The sequence below is a fragment of the Podarcis bocagei genome (assembly GCF_964188305.1).
Source record: "Podarcis bocagei genome assembly, chromosome: 12".
NCBI lineage: Eukaryota > Metazoa > Chordata > Lepidosauria > Squamata > Lacertidae > Podarcis > Podarcis bocagei.
Window position 1 is genome coordinate 17,401,026 of NC_138137.1, and position 17,216 is coordinate 17,418,241.

At 46.2% G+C, this 17,216-nt stretch overlaps 2 long non-coding RNA genes across 3 annotated transcripts in view; both read left to right on the forward strand.

Moving 5' to 3' along the window:
- LOC308570232 overlaps positions 1-17,216 on the forward strand; it is a 106,685-nt gene that overhangs the window by 33,969 nt on the left and 55,500 nt on the right. The window lies entirely within an intron of this gene.
- Positions 4,309-6,659, forward strand: LOC308570345. The gene is made up of 2 exons (XR_014001147.1): positions 4,309-4,383; positions 6,536-6,659. It is a non-coding gene; the product is annotated as an uncharacterized lncRNA (long non-coding RNA).

Genomic DNA, 17,216 nt, shown 5'->3' on the forward strand with positions numbered 1-17,216 from the left:
TAATAATAATAATAATATTTACATATATAATATATATATATATAAATTTATATCCTGCCCATCTGAGTGGGTTTCCCCAGCCACTTTGGACAGCTTCCAACAGAATATTAAAATACAATAACCTATTAAACATTAAAAGATTCCCTAAACAGGGCTGCCTTCAGGTGTCTTCTAAAAGTCTGGTAGTTGTTTTTCTCTTTGACATCTGGTAGGAGGGTGTTCCACAGGGCAGGTGCCACTACCGAGAAGGCCCTCTGCCTGGTTCCCTGTAGCTTTGCTTCTCGCAGCGAGGGAACCGCCAGAAGGCCCTTGGCACTGGACCTCAGTGTCCGGGCAGAACAATGGGGGTGGAGATGCTCCTTCAGATATACTGGATCGAGGCCGTTTAGGGCTTTAAAGGTCAGCACCGACACTTTGAATTGTGCTCGGAAACGTCCTGGGAGCCAGTGTCTTTCCGGACCGGTGTTATATGGTCTCGGCGGCCGCTCCCAGTCACCAGTCTAGCTGCTGCATTCTGGATTATTTGTAGTTTCTGGGTCACCTTCAAAGGTAGCCCCACATACAGCGCATTGCAGTAGTCCAAGCGGGAGATAACCAGAGCATGCACCACTCTGGCGAGACAGTCCGCAGGCAGATAGGGTCTCAGCCTGCATACCAGATGGAGCTGATAAACAGCTGCCCTGGACACAGAATTGACCTGCGCCTCCATGGACAGCTGTGAGTCCAGAATGACTCCCAGGCCGCGCACCTGGCAAGACCACTGATAAAAGGGTACCTATGAAGGATGCCTTGCTGTTTATTTATTGAATGAATTCTGCTGCAGCAGTACAGGACCTCTGGGTCAAAACCCTGACTGTCTCAGGAGACAATGGAGGAGTGATGCCTTTGGGAGTGTTGGAAGGTTGCAGCGCCTGCTGTGGCTGTAGGGAGCCAATGCAGGAGAGACCTGTTTTGTTGCAGCTGGGGCAGATGAAGGCGTCCAGTTGCGTTGCTGCAGATGCGCCATGCCATTTCTTCTCTCTGCGTTCCTCCCAGTGCTAATTCATCCTCTCATCACTCAACTGACAGACCAGTTGTAAATGTGGACTCAAAGTGGGGCTCAGGTCCTTGTGTTTGGGGCAGGCTTTCATTTTGGAGTTTGGGAGGCTTGTGGTATGTGTGAGGAGGTTGTAAGGAGGAGGCTGGTATGACACGGTTTCTGAATTTTCAAATTGGGCCAGGGAGGGGGAGCTATTTTGAGATATAGATAGATAAAGTTAAAGGTAAAGGCACCCCTGACCATTAGGTCCAGTCGTGGCTGACTCTGGGGTTGCGGCACTTGTCTCGCTTTATTGGCCAAGGGAGCCGGTGTACAGCTTCTGTGTCATGTGGCTAGCATGACTAAGCCGCTTCTGGCGAACCAGAGCAGCGCACGGAAACGCCGTTTACCTTCCCGCCACAGCGGTACCTCTTTATCTACTTGCACTTTGACGTGCTTTCGAAGTGTTAGGTTGGCAGGAACAGGGACCAAGCAACGGGAGCTCACCCCATCACGGGGATTCCAACCGCCGACCTTCTGATCGGCAAGTCCTAGGCTCTGTGGTTTAACCCACAGCACCACCCACGTCCCATAGATAGATATCATTAATTTAGCCCAGTTCTAGACTGAATGGATTATTTGCCCATTGCTAGCATGGAGGCATTTGAAGAACCCTTTGCCTGTTTACTTGGTGTTCTCAAGATATATGCTGGGATAGCTCAATTGGTAGAGCGTAAAACACTTAATCTCAGGATCGTGGGTTTGAACCCCATGTTGGGCAAAAGATTCCTTCATTGCAGGGGTTGGACTGAATGACCATTGTGGTCCCTTCCAATTCTACAATTCTATTGGCCTCTCAGCCCTTGCTCACTTCAGGATATGGCCCTGAAAAAAGGGGGGGAGTGCTTTAAACTTGGACTATGGAGCAACTTGGAAATTGTAGAAGCAAATAATAAATTGTTCAACTAATGTGTAAGGAAAACACAGCTAAGATCGAGCCAAGAGCTTGATATTCAATGTTAATGTATATATAATCCCAAATACTTGCCTCAACTTGCATTGCTTTTCTAACAAAGGAAGAGGTATGCACAATAATTGTGCTGAAAAAATGGTGCCTGCTTGGCCAGAATATTTAGCAAGGAGGAGGAAAGTGGCATTTGGTACAATAAAAAGGTAAAGGTGAAGGGACCCCTGACCATTGGGTCCAATCGTGGCCGACTCTGGGGTTGCGGCACTCATCTCGCTCTATTGGCCGAGGGAGCCGGCGTACAGCTTCCGGGTCATGTGGCCATCATGATTAAGCCGCTTCTGGTGAACCACAGCAGTGCACGGAAATGCCGTTTACCTTCCCGCCGGAGCGGTACCTATTTATCAACATGCACTTTGGCGTGCTTTCAAACTGCTAGGTTGTCAGGAGCAGGGACCGAGCAATGGGAGCTCACCCCGTCGCGGGGATTCGAACCGCCGACCTTCTGATCGGCAAGTCCTAGGCTCTGTGGTTTAACCCACAGCGCCACCCGCGTCCCCTGTATTTGGTACAATACAGCATACCAAAAAAGTACCATTTGGATTTGTGCCACGTGTGCTAGGAATTCGTGGAGAGGCAAATCTGTGGTGAACGTTAAATGCAAGCTTGTGCATTTAAAAAGCACTAGGCAGCTTTCCTATGATCCCGTGGCTTAAAATAGAGCCAACTGCTTGAAGGATTGTTCCTGGGCTCTATAAAAGAGACAAATAATCACAATGGAATTGATTTGTGAACTACGGTCTGGTATAGTAGCTAAATGCTCTAAGAAGAAAGAGATAAAAGAGAGGAAGAAAGGGGGCTTTTATGGGGACATCTGCTTTTTGCATTTTTAAGATTCAAAGCACAAATACAGGCGTGCCATTGAAATGAGTACTGTACATACTAATTCAGCTTACAGTCCTGTTGTAAAAAGTGATTCGCTTCAAGTTCAGATGCAGTGTAGCTCTATGTATCAGAGTGTACCAGTGTGGTGGTATGGTTAAGAGCAGTAGACTCATAATCTGGTGAACCGGGTTCGCTTCCTGGGTAACCTTGGGCTAGTCACCCTTCTCTGAAGTCTCTCAGCCTGACTCACCTCACAGAGTGTTTGTTGTGGGGGAGGAAAGAAAAGGAGAATGTTAGCCGCTTTGAGACTCCTTCGGGTAGTGATAAAGCAGGATATCAAATCCAAACTCTTCTTCTTCTCTGTGCACTATGCAACAGACACAGTATTGGTGGCCCTCCATAAGTTGCTGGACTACAGCTCCTATCATTCATTACTGCTGGCCATGGTGGCTGAGGCTGATGGGAGATGGAATGTCATGAGTTCCCCTCCTGGAGGCTCACCTGTTCCCTTATCCTTCAATTTCCCCCAGAGGAAAGGAGGCTTTTCCAAATCTTCAAGACTTTGTTTTGTAATGGAGCGATATCAAAAGTCAACACATGTTCAGTGCTGTGTCTTGCACATCCATTCCTAATTCTCCCTTTCAAATGGCTATTGATTGTGCACCCCCAGGGACACGGGTGGCGCTGCAGTCTAAACAACAGTGTGGGGACTGATACATAAATCTGGGGACTGTCCCCGGGAAACGGGGATGTCTGGTAACCTTAAACCAGAGGTACCACTGTAAAAAAACAGCATTAGATAGGGTTGCCCAAAAGTGTACATGAATTCCGCCTTTGAAATCCCGGTAATGTCCAGGAAAATCTGGATGTATGGCAGCCCTATTGTTTACAGGCTTAGGGACATAGTAAGCTAGCTTTTCAGTGCTTCTCAGTGTTGGTCTCCAGCTGTTGTTGGACTACAACTCCCATCATCCCTCACTAGCAAGACCTGTGGTCAGGGATTATGGGAGTTGTAGTCCAACAGCAGCTGGAGACCCAAGTTTGACAAACGCTGCAATTAGTCTACCCAGCCCAGTATTCTTAGCACTTCCTGCAGCATAAATCCAGATTAGGTTGTTGGTTGCATACCTTCAAATCCTGCGGAAGGTACTTTTCAACGTTCTCCTCCCACCTTCAGCTTAGAGGTGGCAAATGATCCTTTCATATATTTAGCGCAGATTTCTTTCTCCATTATCTGACCGGTGCAGCGAGGAAATGGCATGCCTCTTGTTACGGTAGTGGCTGCGAGCTGTCATAAAATGGCACGCTAATTATTCTGACGCCTGTACTGGAGCACCTCTGCAAATGAGTTCCACCTTACGGGCCCTTCCAGTGTTGCCTTGACCTATCGCCACCGCTTTCAAATTAACTATCCGTATTCCTCATTTTCGGCTCCCAGATTCCCTGCACGCATTACATCACCCCGAGTCCAGTTACAATCGGATGCCAGAACTGCAGCTGTGAAACACCAAAGGTGGGGATTGCAGAATAAGCCAACATCTCAACGTTAGGCTTTAACCAGGTTTTAAGATAACATACACCGCTGCAAACAGGGCAATGGCTCCCTGTTTATTTCCATCTTGCAGACGGTGCTTTGAACACCCAGAGGGCGGCAGCCTCATCAGCGCCAAGTGGCCAATGATTTATTAAAAGCTGAGCTGCAGCATAATTGTGCTCACCATGTGGCTAATAAGCAGCCGCTTGGAAAGAAAGCTGGAGGGGGGGACGGATGGACCAGGGACTTTTCTTGGGATAGTTTCAATGCAGCCATCGGCGTGTGCCAAAGCAGGCACAGACGCACACTCTTAATGGGTTGAAGTGTGCCTTGAATATTAAACAGACAGGAACCTGGCACCTTCTGAGTCAGTATAATTTCATGGGGCAGAAGAAGAATATATTAATGCTAAAATAGCTATGTGTGAGTGAGAGAGAAAGGAGAGAGATGGAGAGAGAGAAAGTACTTTTAATATCATTTGAAAGGCCTTTGAGTGCACCATTTGCAAATCTGACATAGACCAGAAATGGAGTGGCTTTTCCATTCTTGTCACGGAGCTCAACAGCCAGAGCCAGATCATCATAGCAGTAGTAATTAATTAATTAATTAATTAATTATACCCCGCCCATCTTGGCTGGTTTTTCCCAGCCACTCTGAGCGACTTCCAACGGAATATTAAAAACGCGATAAAACTTCAAACATTAAAAACTTCCCTAAGCAGGGCTGCCTTCAGATGCCTTCTAAAAGTCAGATAGTTGTTTATTTCCTTGTCATCTGATGGGAGGGCGTTCCACAGGGTGAGCACCACCACCAAGAAGGCCCTCTGCCTGGTTCCCTGTAACCTCACATCTTGCAGTGAGGGAACCATGAGAAGGCCCTCAGAGGTGGACCTCAGTGTCTGGGCTGAACGATGGGGGTGGAGATGCTCCTTCAGGTATACTGGGCTGAGGCCGTTTAGGCCTTTAAAGGTCAGCACCGACACTTTGAATTATGCTCGGAAACATCCTGGGAGCCAATGTAGGTCTTTTGGGACCGGTGTTATGTGGTCTCGGCAGCCACTCCCAGTCACCAGTCTAGCTTCCACATTCTGGATTAGTTATAGCAGTTGTAGTAACTGCTGAGGTCTCCCCAAAGATGGGTCCCCACAAAACTAGATGACCCATCCGCTTGAGTTCCACATCCACTCTTTGGTTGCAAGGCCTGTTGCCCTGGGAACCAGGGTCATGTGCATAACTTAGTGACTGATGCGCTGTAACAAAAAATTAGTTCAAAATCCTGAACTAAGCTGCAAGGTGGGGGCTTTGGTTTTGTGTTAAAATTATTATGTACTGGAATTCTATACGAAATTTGTGGATTTTTAATTTTCTTTTCTTGATACAATACAACTATCTCTAATGATTTCTGTTGCTCACAGTTCAAATCCTGCTCACAAATTCAGCGTATTGTAACGGTTCTTTAAACAGTCTAAAAAAGCCTTTCATTCTTCCATAAAACAGTAGTTATTAAGTTCTCTTATTTTAGTTGTTAGCTTTGCTGATTCTACATCATCCACCACTGTGTTTATCCTTTCTTTTTTGGTGAATAGAGAATCCTGGCTGCCATACACAAACAATTTAACCATCTTTTTCGGAACTTCTGACCCTATAATCCCTAGAAGAAAAACTGTGTGTGTGTGTTTGTGTGTAATCACTTTAAGCATTTTTTTATCTCATCATATATCATTTCCCAAAAATCCCGTTGCTTTCTTACAGTTCCACCACATAAAAAAGGACCACTTGTTTGTTTGCACTTCCAGCAGTTATTAGGAACCTTCTTATACATTTTGGATAATTTATCAGGTGTTCAATAGCACCTACGCAGGGGTGGAATCCTTTGTTTTCCCTCTTGTACAATTTTTCCTGCAAAGGAATATTTGCATGACGAAGCTGCTTCATTGAAAATATTCCCAAACCACCTGGATCATCAGAGACACAATTGTGCTGCCTCCTTGACTTGAAATACCTGAGATTTACTGAGCTGTCATCTTGGATGAGTCATCTTGGATCAATCATCTTGGGACGTTTTCAGGAAACCACTTCAGAACAAAGAGCACCATGTAGAGATTATCTTTCGTTTAATCTTTGTTTTGCAGGCGTTTGCTTGGCCCAGAGCTCATTCTTCTGGCAGAATCTGAAACCCAGGAAAGCATGTGACTGAACAACAGGAAGGAACACCATTTGAACATATTCAGCAAAAGCAAAATCCCCCATCGCCAATTCTCCATCTATTTATTATGTTCCTTTCTAATCAGCACAGAGAGGAAACATGCAGAATATCCTGTGATCACCTATGCATTATATGCTAAACAATCTGCAAGAGGCATTTTCCCACAAATCTGGAAGGCTATTTCAGCACAAGTGCACGTAGGGAATATATTAATCTTAGGCTGCTGCATTGCAGTACTATAAAGAAACATGGGAAGAAATGAAAAGAGCCAGGAGGTCACTATAAGGATGGAGGGCAGTGATTCATAGCAGAGTTGCACCACTTTCCAGTTATTCCCCTCTGTTGCAAAGTGAGGTGTGCTCCACAGCCTGACCTGGCTCACATTATTATCATTATTATTATTATTATTATTATTATTATTATTATTATTATTATTATTATTATTTTACCCCGCCCATCTGGCTGGGTTTCCCCAGCCACTCTGGGCGGCTTCCACAAAGACCAAAAATACACTAAAATGTCACACATTAAAAACTTCCCTGAACAGGGCTGCCTACAGATGTCTTCTAAAAGTCAGATAGTTGTTTATCTCTTTGACATCTGAAGGGAGGGCGTTCCACAGGGCGGGCGCCACTACCGAGAAGGCCCTCTGTCTGGTTCCCTGTAACCTCACTTCTCGCAATGAGGGAACCGCCAGAAGGCCCTTGGCGCTGGATCTCAGACGCTCCTTCAGGTATACAGGACCGAGGCCATTTAGGGCTTTAAAGGTCAACACCAACACTTTGAATTGTGCTCGGAAACGTACTGGGAGCCAATGCTGATCTCTCAACTAACCTGCCACCCACAGGTGTTGAACTTAGATTCAGCTGCCAATCCATTTGGCTGCTTTACAATGGAGACCCCCGGCAGCAGGCAGAGCAGGATGGCTCACGCCCCCTAAAAATCCTGCACCTAGGACTCTGGACACTGCACTCCCTGGGCCCCCGACACCATGCCCCCGCCCTCACTCTCGACAGGGAAAAGGCTGTGTTTCTCTGTGAAGCACTTCAGAGAGGCCAGATGGGTTCCTTCCGTCCAGATTCAGTGAGTCCAAGGAACCGCAGCCAAGGTTAAAAATATGAAAAAGATCGGATCACCCCTATTTAGATTTCTGAGGGAAGCGAGCAAACTTTGCCTCGCTTAGGTCAGATACTTCCTGAGCAAGCGCGATTAAATCATCTGAGTATTTGGCTGGCTTGGTGCTATTATACCTCTTGTGTCCCAGCTGCTGGGGAGCAGTCTCAGGGCAAGGCCTTTGCCTCTATGTCCTGCTTGCGGGCTTTTCCAGGACATCAGCTTAATCACTGTGGGAAACAGGATGCCAGACGTGGATGGTCATTTGGTCCGATCAAGCTGGCTCTTATTATATTTCAAAGGCCGCAGTGCTGAAATCGCTCCCAATAGTCTTGGAGAGACACAAATAGGGCTGCTTCGTGGGTCCTGTTTACTCCCTGGGATGAACATGAGGCTCTTAATCTCAGGGGTGCAGGTTTGAACCCCACATGCATAAAATCATAGAATTGTAGGGCTGGAAGGAACCCCAAAGGTTGTCTACTTCAGCCCCCTGTGATGCAGCAATCTCAGCTAAAGCATCCATGACAGATGGCCATCCAGCCTCTGCTTCAAAACCTCCAAGGAAGGAGAGTCCACAACCTCCTGAGTGAGACCGCTCCACTGTTGAACAGCTCTTACCATCAGAAAGTTTTTCCTCATGTTTAGTTGGAATCTCCTTTCTTGCAACTTGAAGCCATTGGTCTGAGTCCTATCCTCCAGAGCAGGAGAAAACAAGCTTGTTCTCTCTTCCATGTGACAGCCCTTGAGATATTTGAAGATGGCTACCATATCTCCTCTCAGTTTCGTCTTCAGCAATGTACCTAATTCCCTCAACCATTCCACATAAGGTTTTCCAGACCCTTGATCATCTTGGCCACACTTTCCAGAGCCTTGATCATCTTGATGTTCCAGCTTGTCAATATCCTTCTTAAATGGTGGTACCCAGAACTGAACATTGTATTCCAGGTAGAGTCTGGCCAAGGCAGAATAGAGCAGGACTATCACTTCCCTTGATCGAGACACTATACTTCTATTGATGCAGCCTGGAATAATATTAGCTTCTTTTTTGCTGTAGGGCTGGTACAAAAATCTACATATCCAACCTCTTGCACAAGGCTTTGTAAAAATGTTTTCAGAAAAGTACTTTCCATGTAACAGCCCCTGAGATATTTGAAGATGGCTATCATATCTCTCCTCAGTCTTCTCTTTTCCGAGCTAAACCTACTCAGCTTGGGCAAAAGATTCCTGCATTGCAAGCGGCTGGACTAGATGCCCATGGGATCCATTCCAACTATGATTCTAGATGAGGACTGGGTTGTAGGGGTGTGTGTGCATGCATGTGTGTGCTTTGCTGCACACCCATATGCAACTTCAAGCAAGTTCATTTAAATGGTTGTGGACTGCTAACTTTTAGTATTTGCAACGTGGGCTTATTCGGAGCCCGTTCATTTAGCAGAGACGCAGATCTTGGAATGCTTGGCTGACTCTCGCTTGACATCAAACTCATCTGTGATAGCGGTACTTGCATTATGCTAACGGCATGCCACAACAAATATGCCAATCAGCCACAGCTCCCAAACTCATTATCCACATTCATTGTGGCTCGCAGATCACAGCTGTTGCCCAACCTTGCCGTAAATGACACATTCCCAACCAAATCCATCGTTGGTGGTTAGTGCTTTCTGCAGCCATTCAAATGTGATAGCCCTTCCCAATCGCAGAGGACGACTGACAAAAGGCATTTGGCGACAAGTGGCAGCTTTTCTGTTCTGAATGTGCAGATTTCCAGGTTTTTTGCAGAACCGGAGCTTCACTTTGGAGACTTGAGATTGCGTTTTTTTAATAGTTGGACAGAAGGGGCACTTCTGCAATTCCCAACGGGCCTTTTGCCAGCTCCTCAAATTTGTTAGTCCCAGGAGAAGCTTCGGAATGGAAGCTCATCCAAAACAACAACAACAATGGGGGAAAGTTGTGTAGGAATCTTGCGCATCATTTCTAACCATAAATAACGTTTCATTTCATTTTAGCAGCATGACAAAGCAAGGAGGTAATGAGCCATTATGGAAACCCCATCTGTTGCTCATCAAGGGATAGGCTTTCTGCTAGTAGATTTATTTAGTGGGGTGGGGGAAAGCAATACTGGCCCTCTTCTTGTTAATGAGACATGTGCATCTCATTGCCCAAGCTGAAAATATATCCTCCTATATCGCTTCACTGTCAGTCTACATGCAGTAGTACCATGTGCTTTCACCACAAGGCAAACAAAGACAGAGGCATGCAGAAAATTCAGGCTGAAATGAGTGGGGGGGGGCTTAAAAGTGAAAGAAGTTGGCTCAGGGCCAATCAGCATGTTCCAGTAGCCACAGGGCTGCATTCTCATGTCATGTTCATTCTCCCTGGCTTAATTAGCACTGTTTGAAACAAGATGCAAACCAAAATACAGCTATCCTTTGAAAACCGCACTTCTCTGAATTTTGCAACGCAGTTCCTAGCCAAGATTATGTGCCCCCAAGTGCACGTACCAGTTTGCATGAAATGCATACATTGGTGAAAATGACACACAAGCATGAATTACGGTAGGGAAAATTGCTAGAAAAATTGTGCATATTCGTCGAGACTGTGTAAAATTGTGCTAGGAAAAGATCGATCTGAAATGCTGATGGCTTTTTCCGAGGGTTTTAATTTTATTTACAAAATTCCCAAATAGTTGTATGTATGCTGAATTTATGATTTGAAAAATGAGAAATGTAGAAAACTGACAAATTTGCCAATTCCCACTTGGCTCTCAAAGAATTACAGACACTGGAAAGGAAGATGGATATGTACATCCCGTACCATGACTAACAGCTTTAACAGATCTATGCTGTTGGGCGAAAAAAATCCTTTATCTATCCAAGCAGGTCCGTTTACAATGCCAACAGGTACATAGTAAGATTATCACTTGACAAGCTTGGCTTTGTGGGCAATTAATCCATTCATTTACTAAGAAAATTCTACTGGCAGTCATTAATCTTTGTTATTTCACACGTTCAGATTCATCTTTTGAATATGCAGTGTCGGCGAAAGCTGCATCTGTTAAAATGTTTGCCTGTCGTGCAGCTGCTGATGGTTCAAAGCCACTCTCAGAAAGGTGGCATTCCTGCTGACAAGTAGGACCTGCAACAAAATGTCATACTGTGCGATGCTTCTTCTCAGCCTGCCAGCCACATCCTTTTTCCGGATACTCCATTTCAACCTCTCTGCGATGTTGGGACTCCCATATACAGTGGTACCTCGGGTTAAGTACTTAGGTGATGGCCTGGGAATCGGATTCAGAGGCTGAACCTGAGGAATCCCAGCCTGCACAGGAGTCCCCGCCTCCGGGACCAGCTGAGCCGGGGCTGGGGCTTGAGCCTGAAGGGTCCTCACCTGTGCTGGATCCTCAGGAGCAGACACCAGCTGAGTCTGCTCTGGCTCCGGAGGTGATCAAGGACCCATTGCCTGCAGGTGCTCCACTCTCAGCCCCGTCAGGGGAGGAGGAGGTTGCCTCTGGGTCCGGTAACCCTCCAGCCTCTCCGGAGCTGCAGAGGCTCAGGGCAGAGAGGCGGAGGGAACTAAGTTCCCGCAGGAGGAGTGCTCGTCTCCAGGCCAGGAAAAGCGAGTCACCTGTGGACCAAGGCCTCGGGGCAGATAAAAGCCAGCCAGCCCCAGTCCCAGGTTGCAGGAGCAACATTGTTGGTAGCCTGTTCCTGCCGGCACCCTGTCCTGCTCTTCTGCCAGAGTTCCTGACCTCACCTGACTCCTTGCCTTAGACCCCACTTCAGCCTTGACGGACAGCCTCCAAACCACACCCTCGACCTCAGACTGGACTCGGATCACGCCACACAGTAACCCCCCAGGACCAGCACAACTTAATTTGTTCTGGAGGTCTGTTCTTAACCTGAAACTGTTCTTAACCCGAGGTACCACTTTAGCTAATGGGGTACCACTTTAGCTAATGGGGCCTCCTGCTGCCACCACACGATTTTTGTTCTCATCCTGAAGCAAAGTTCTTAACCCAAGGTACTATTTCTGGGTTAGCGGAGTCTGTAACCTGAAGCGTATGTAACCCGAAGTGTATGTAACCTGAGGTACCACTGTACCTGCTGATACCTTTCTCATGTGCCTTCACTCCATAAGGATGAACTAGTATATAGCAGCCTTCAGTGACCTGTTCTGGACTACAGCTCCCATGTATTGGCTGGAGCTGATGGGAGTTGTAGTCTTAGTCATCTAGAAGGCACCCTGTTGGCGCTGGTTGCTACATAGGATATCTCAGTGCTGTACGATGACGATCATCATTCATTCAATTACCAAAATGGTACCCAATGGCTGGGAAGTAAAAAAGAGCCAGTAGCTCAGAGAAGTCATTCTTACCTAGAAAGACCAGTTTGCTCTTTGTCTTGCTTGCTTTGCTATCTATCAAGACTTAGCTCAGTTGGTAGAGCATGAGACTTTTGATCTCATGGTTGTGGGTTCAAGCCCCACATTGAGCAAAAATTCCAGCATTGCAGGGGGTTGGACTATATGACCCTTGCGGTCCCTTCTAACTCTACAATTCTATGACGTGTGTATGGAAGTTTTTGGCATCACCCATATGCAGACAACTTACATGCTGGGAAAGCTTATCCTTCTATAATGGGAAATTGTGAAGAAAGCTTGTTCATTGTCATTTGGGTGTGGGTGTGTGTATGTGTTTATATCTACAGTGGTACCTCAGTTTTTGAACAGCTTAGTTCACGAACAGCTTGGAACCCCAAAGCTGCAAAATCGGAAGTAGGTGTTCTGGTTTTTGAACGAGCTCCGTTTTGAGTCCCCCTGTGTTTCCTGTTGCGCTGCTCATTTGCATCCCCCCGTTGTAATTCAAGCTTCCCGTTTCCGATTGCGGTGCTCTTGGAGCTTATATTTGGTGCTTTTGTTTTTGCTATTTATTTTGCGTTTTTTGTTTTGAGGCTTTTTCAGTTAATTTGTTTTGGATCCCAGTTCAGTTACTTATTGATTGATTGATTGATTGATTGATTGTGTGGCTGCGGAAATGGATAAAAGCCCCCCATCCAAACAATGACTATCATCAGTGCAGGTAAGAATTTATTTATTTTTAAAATTTTTATCATCTACAATACTCTTTTATTTATGTCATATTACAGTACATTGTTTATTGCTTTCATTTTATGGATCAATGGTCTCATTAGATAGTAAAAATCATGTTAAATTGCTGTTTTAGGGGTTGTTTTTAAAAGTCTGGAACGGATTAATCCGTTTTGCATTACTTTCTATGGGAAAGCGTGCCTTGGTTTTGGAACGCTTTAGGTTTGGAACAGACTTCCAGAATGGATTAAGTTTGAGAACCAAGGTACCACTGTATGTATATATATATAAATAATGATGATGATGATGATGATTAATATAATATAAAACCCCAATGTTCCTACACAAAACCTGTCCATTTCCATTGCTACTTGATTCACCAGCTCCAAAACAGCTTTTATTCGGGAGGACACGAGCTCATCAATTTCCTTCTGCCTCTCTCTGATGGAGTTCAATGGTTGCCTCCTCAGAGGCTTGCTGTGGGAACAGAGTTTTGATCTTTGCGAGCCTTGAAAGCAACGTGATCAAATGGATGATTGAGGGGATTTGACAGATGTGCAGCTGTATATTGTGCCTCATCTGCCCCCTGACTTGGTTGCTCATCTGTTTCCCTTGTCTCTGAACACACAGAGAAAACAGGCGAAGGAGATGAAAGTTGCGTTTCAAGGTGTTGCCATTTACTATCCATGCATGAAGTGGTGTAGCAGCAGAAACCAGAGCATAAACACAAAACGGAATCTCTGTTTCCCTATTGGGAAGATTCCCCCTCCCTATTTAACCATCCCACTTTGAAATTGAGAATCCAGCTTGCAGCGTCTTCAAATGGCTCTGCTCTTCGCTGGTCCTGTGGCCTGTCTAGCCCAGATTGCTGCAAAAATCCTGCTGTGCTGTCTGGGGCTAATGGCCTGGTTGTACTCCAAAAATTTTGGAGGGCACAAGAGTGGGAAAGGCTCCTCTCTTCCCGGTGCCACCCTGGGAGGAGAAGAGTTCTCCAGACCCTCATACTCAAGAAAGAAAAAGGGTACAGTAGTACCTCGGGTTACAGACGCTTCAGGTTACAGACGCTTCAGGTTACAGACTCCGCTAACCTGGAAATAGTACCTCGGGTTAAGAACTTTGCTTCAAGATGAGAAGAGAAATCTTGCTCCGGTGGGGCGGTGGCAGCAGGAGGCCCCATTAGCAAAAGTGATACCTCAGGTTAAGAACAGTTTCAGGTTAAGAACGGACCTCCATTAAGTTCTTAACCTGAGGTACCACTGTACTTAAATATTCAGTCCTCCAGTATTACCGCCCTCAGACTTGCACTGTGGCAGTCTAGATCACCACTATTGTTGAAGGCATCCCCCCCATTTTTTACTGTGATTTTACTCTTGCCCTTCATTCCATACCCCGCAAGTGTCCCAGAAAAAGAAACGTTTCTTTCCTGCGAGAGCACGGCGGCCATTTTGGGCACTGTGATCTCGCATAAATTTGCGCTGAGACCCAGCCCTGAAAAAGTGCTTTTCTCTGGATTGTGATCTCATGCTTTGCCACCAAGACATGGGTTTTCATGCGACATGAGAGCATGGCCCCGAAAGCAGCACATATTTTGGGCCCTGTGATCTCACGTGGGTCACATGACTCTCATGGGAGCACGAACTGGAAGATGTGCATCCCAGTTGGGAACTTAACCATGTGGGAGACAAGTCAACCAGTGTGTTCTCTGCTTTATCCTCAGAAAAGTATGCTTTGTGACTCAGTGGGGGGGGGCACATTGAACTCGGGCCTTTCTGGTCAAAGTCTAGGCCGGGTTCTCCTTCATGGAGAGCACGTGTTGCAGTGGGAGCAACCAAGACATCCCTCTGTTGGTGGGTGGGTTAGGATAGATGGCCATGTTTCTGATTGGGCACATCTCAGTCGTTGGGGAGAATTTGGTGTAGCAATTTTATGAGTGACTGATGAGGAGCTATTTATTCCCTGTGCGCAGCATTGAGCTTCCTCTTTTCGCTACACGAATTAGATCACCCGCCCACCCTCCCTATATTTAGGGCTGTTCGCATTGACCTTGCTATGTCTGTCATGAGGTCGTCTGCTTTCGGGACAGGAGCCTGGTAGGCATTTTGCCATTTGGCTGATTGGCTGGTGCCATTTGGTTTTTGCCTACTGCGTAGCAAATCATCACAACTTGTAAGGTTGTGGTTAAAGGTAAAGGTACCCCTTACCTGGGCCAGTCGTGACCGACTCTGGGGTTGCGGCGCTCATCTCGCTTTATTGGCCGAGGGAGCCGGTGTACAGCTTCCGGGTCATGTGGCCAGCATGACTAAGCCGCTTCTGGCGAACCAGAGCAGCGCACGGAAACGCCATTTACCTTACCTTCCGGAGCGGTACCTATTTATCTACTTGCACTTTGACGTGCTTTCAAACTTCTAGGTTGGCAGGAGCAGGGACCGAGCAACGGGAGCTAACCCTGTCGTGGGGATTCGAACCGCCAACCTTCTGATCGGCAAGTCCTAGGCTCTGTGGTTTAACCCACATTGGTTAATTTTAGTTGGTGGAGGGGGTATGGTTGGCTGTGCCGGCCCCTCCAATGCTGCTGCTGCTGCAAGGATATTCCATTAAGGGAATCCAGGGATTCGCCATGCTCTTGTCCAAACCCCTGTCAAGGGGCTAGGGCCACGCGAGAGCCCCTGGGAGCATTTGGGGAGAGGTGAGAGCCTGGCGCCCCGCTCTAGGCTCTCTCCAAAATGTTTTCCCTTACTGACTTTCGCAGGCTTGCAGATGTCAGTTCTGTTCCTACCTCTAGGCTGGAACAGATAGTTGCGAACCAATGCCTAAGCAACCACTCACATGCTGTAATCAATAAAGCTGTGGCCAAAAATTATGCCAAAAACCTTTAAACAATATTCTGTGTGAATTGTGTCTTTATTTGAGGGTAGCTATGGAGGGACCTCAGGGACGCGGGTGGCACTGTGGGTAAAACCTCAGTGCCTAGGACTTGCCGATCGTCAGGTTGGCGGTTCGAATCCCCGCGGCGCCTGCCAACCTAGCAGTTCGAAAGCAACCTGGGTGCAAGTAGATAAATAGGGACCGCTTACTAGCGGGAAGGTAAACGGTGTTTCCGTGTGCTGCGCTGGCTCGCCAGATGCAGCTTGTCACGCTGGCCACGTGACCCGGAAGTGTCTGCGGACAGCGCTGGCCCCCGGCCTCTTAAGTGAGATGGGCGCACAACCCTAGAGTCGGACACGACTGGCCCATACGAGCAGGGGTACCTTTACCTTTACCTTTTATGGAGGGACCTCAACACGCAAATGGCTGCATCACTTTGGTTCTCTATTGAGCCAACAGATCCCACATTTTCCCATTCTGTTTTTGGTGGTTGCTTAACTTTTCCCAGGCTGAGAGATTTTAATAAGAGGCTATTGGCATATAACTAGGCAGCGGACCATAGACCAATTACCTTGTCCCCTCAGGAAGCACACCAGGAGCCCTCTTTATCCGACACCCTGTTGTGCCTTGGTGCTTTTAAGTTGCATCTGTAAATTAATTAAAAGCAAGGAAGCATTGAGCTACTCTGGAGAGAAACATCTTCAATGACCTCGTCTGGATCCTATTGATATCACACAGTCCGATGAAATGGCATACTAGATGGCATTTCAATGGGAATTTATTGTGGAGGAATTTCTGTGAGTGCCGCGATCTGGGTCTTTTGTCAGGTTTCCCATTTCATTTCCCCCCTGATGTAATGAAGGAGACAGTGAGAAAGTGGGTTTGAGGTGGCTACCGCACACAAGACAAGATGATTATTGGGCCTAATTAAATGGTGTTTAATTAACTATTAATAAAAAAGTACCACTTCATATAATTAAAACCTGTAAGCAATTTGCATAAAAAACAATAAAAACACGACTTTCCCCCCTAAAATACTTTCCCCCCTGAAAGCGAGTGTAAAAAGAAGATAAAAACAAAAATACAATTATTTATCACAAATAAAGCTGAGTGACTTAATGGCATATCTCACATGACCCTTCATGGTTAAAGCTGAAAATGCTTCTGAAAAATCTCCTTTTTCATTTCTTTGACTTTGGGGATTGCATCTTCCTCCAAATGAAATGCAGTTGAGCCCAAAGGTTGATTGAAATAAATAGATAGATAGACAGACAGATAGATAGTAACTTGTCCCTATTAGTATACACTGAACATTTGTTTGAGAGAAGAGAGTGAACCAAACCTGGATATTTTGGTTGTTGTCTGTCGCCTTGCATCATGTTATGGTTTAGGATTCTGTTCATTTACTCTGCCCATTGACCAGTGGTTATGGGTTGTTGTGGATGGTGTGAATGGGTTTGTTATGGATGGTTTGAATTTTAATATCCAGGAAGCGAAACAAATTCGTTATAAATTCGTTCACATGGCTGTCAAGGAAAAGACAA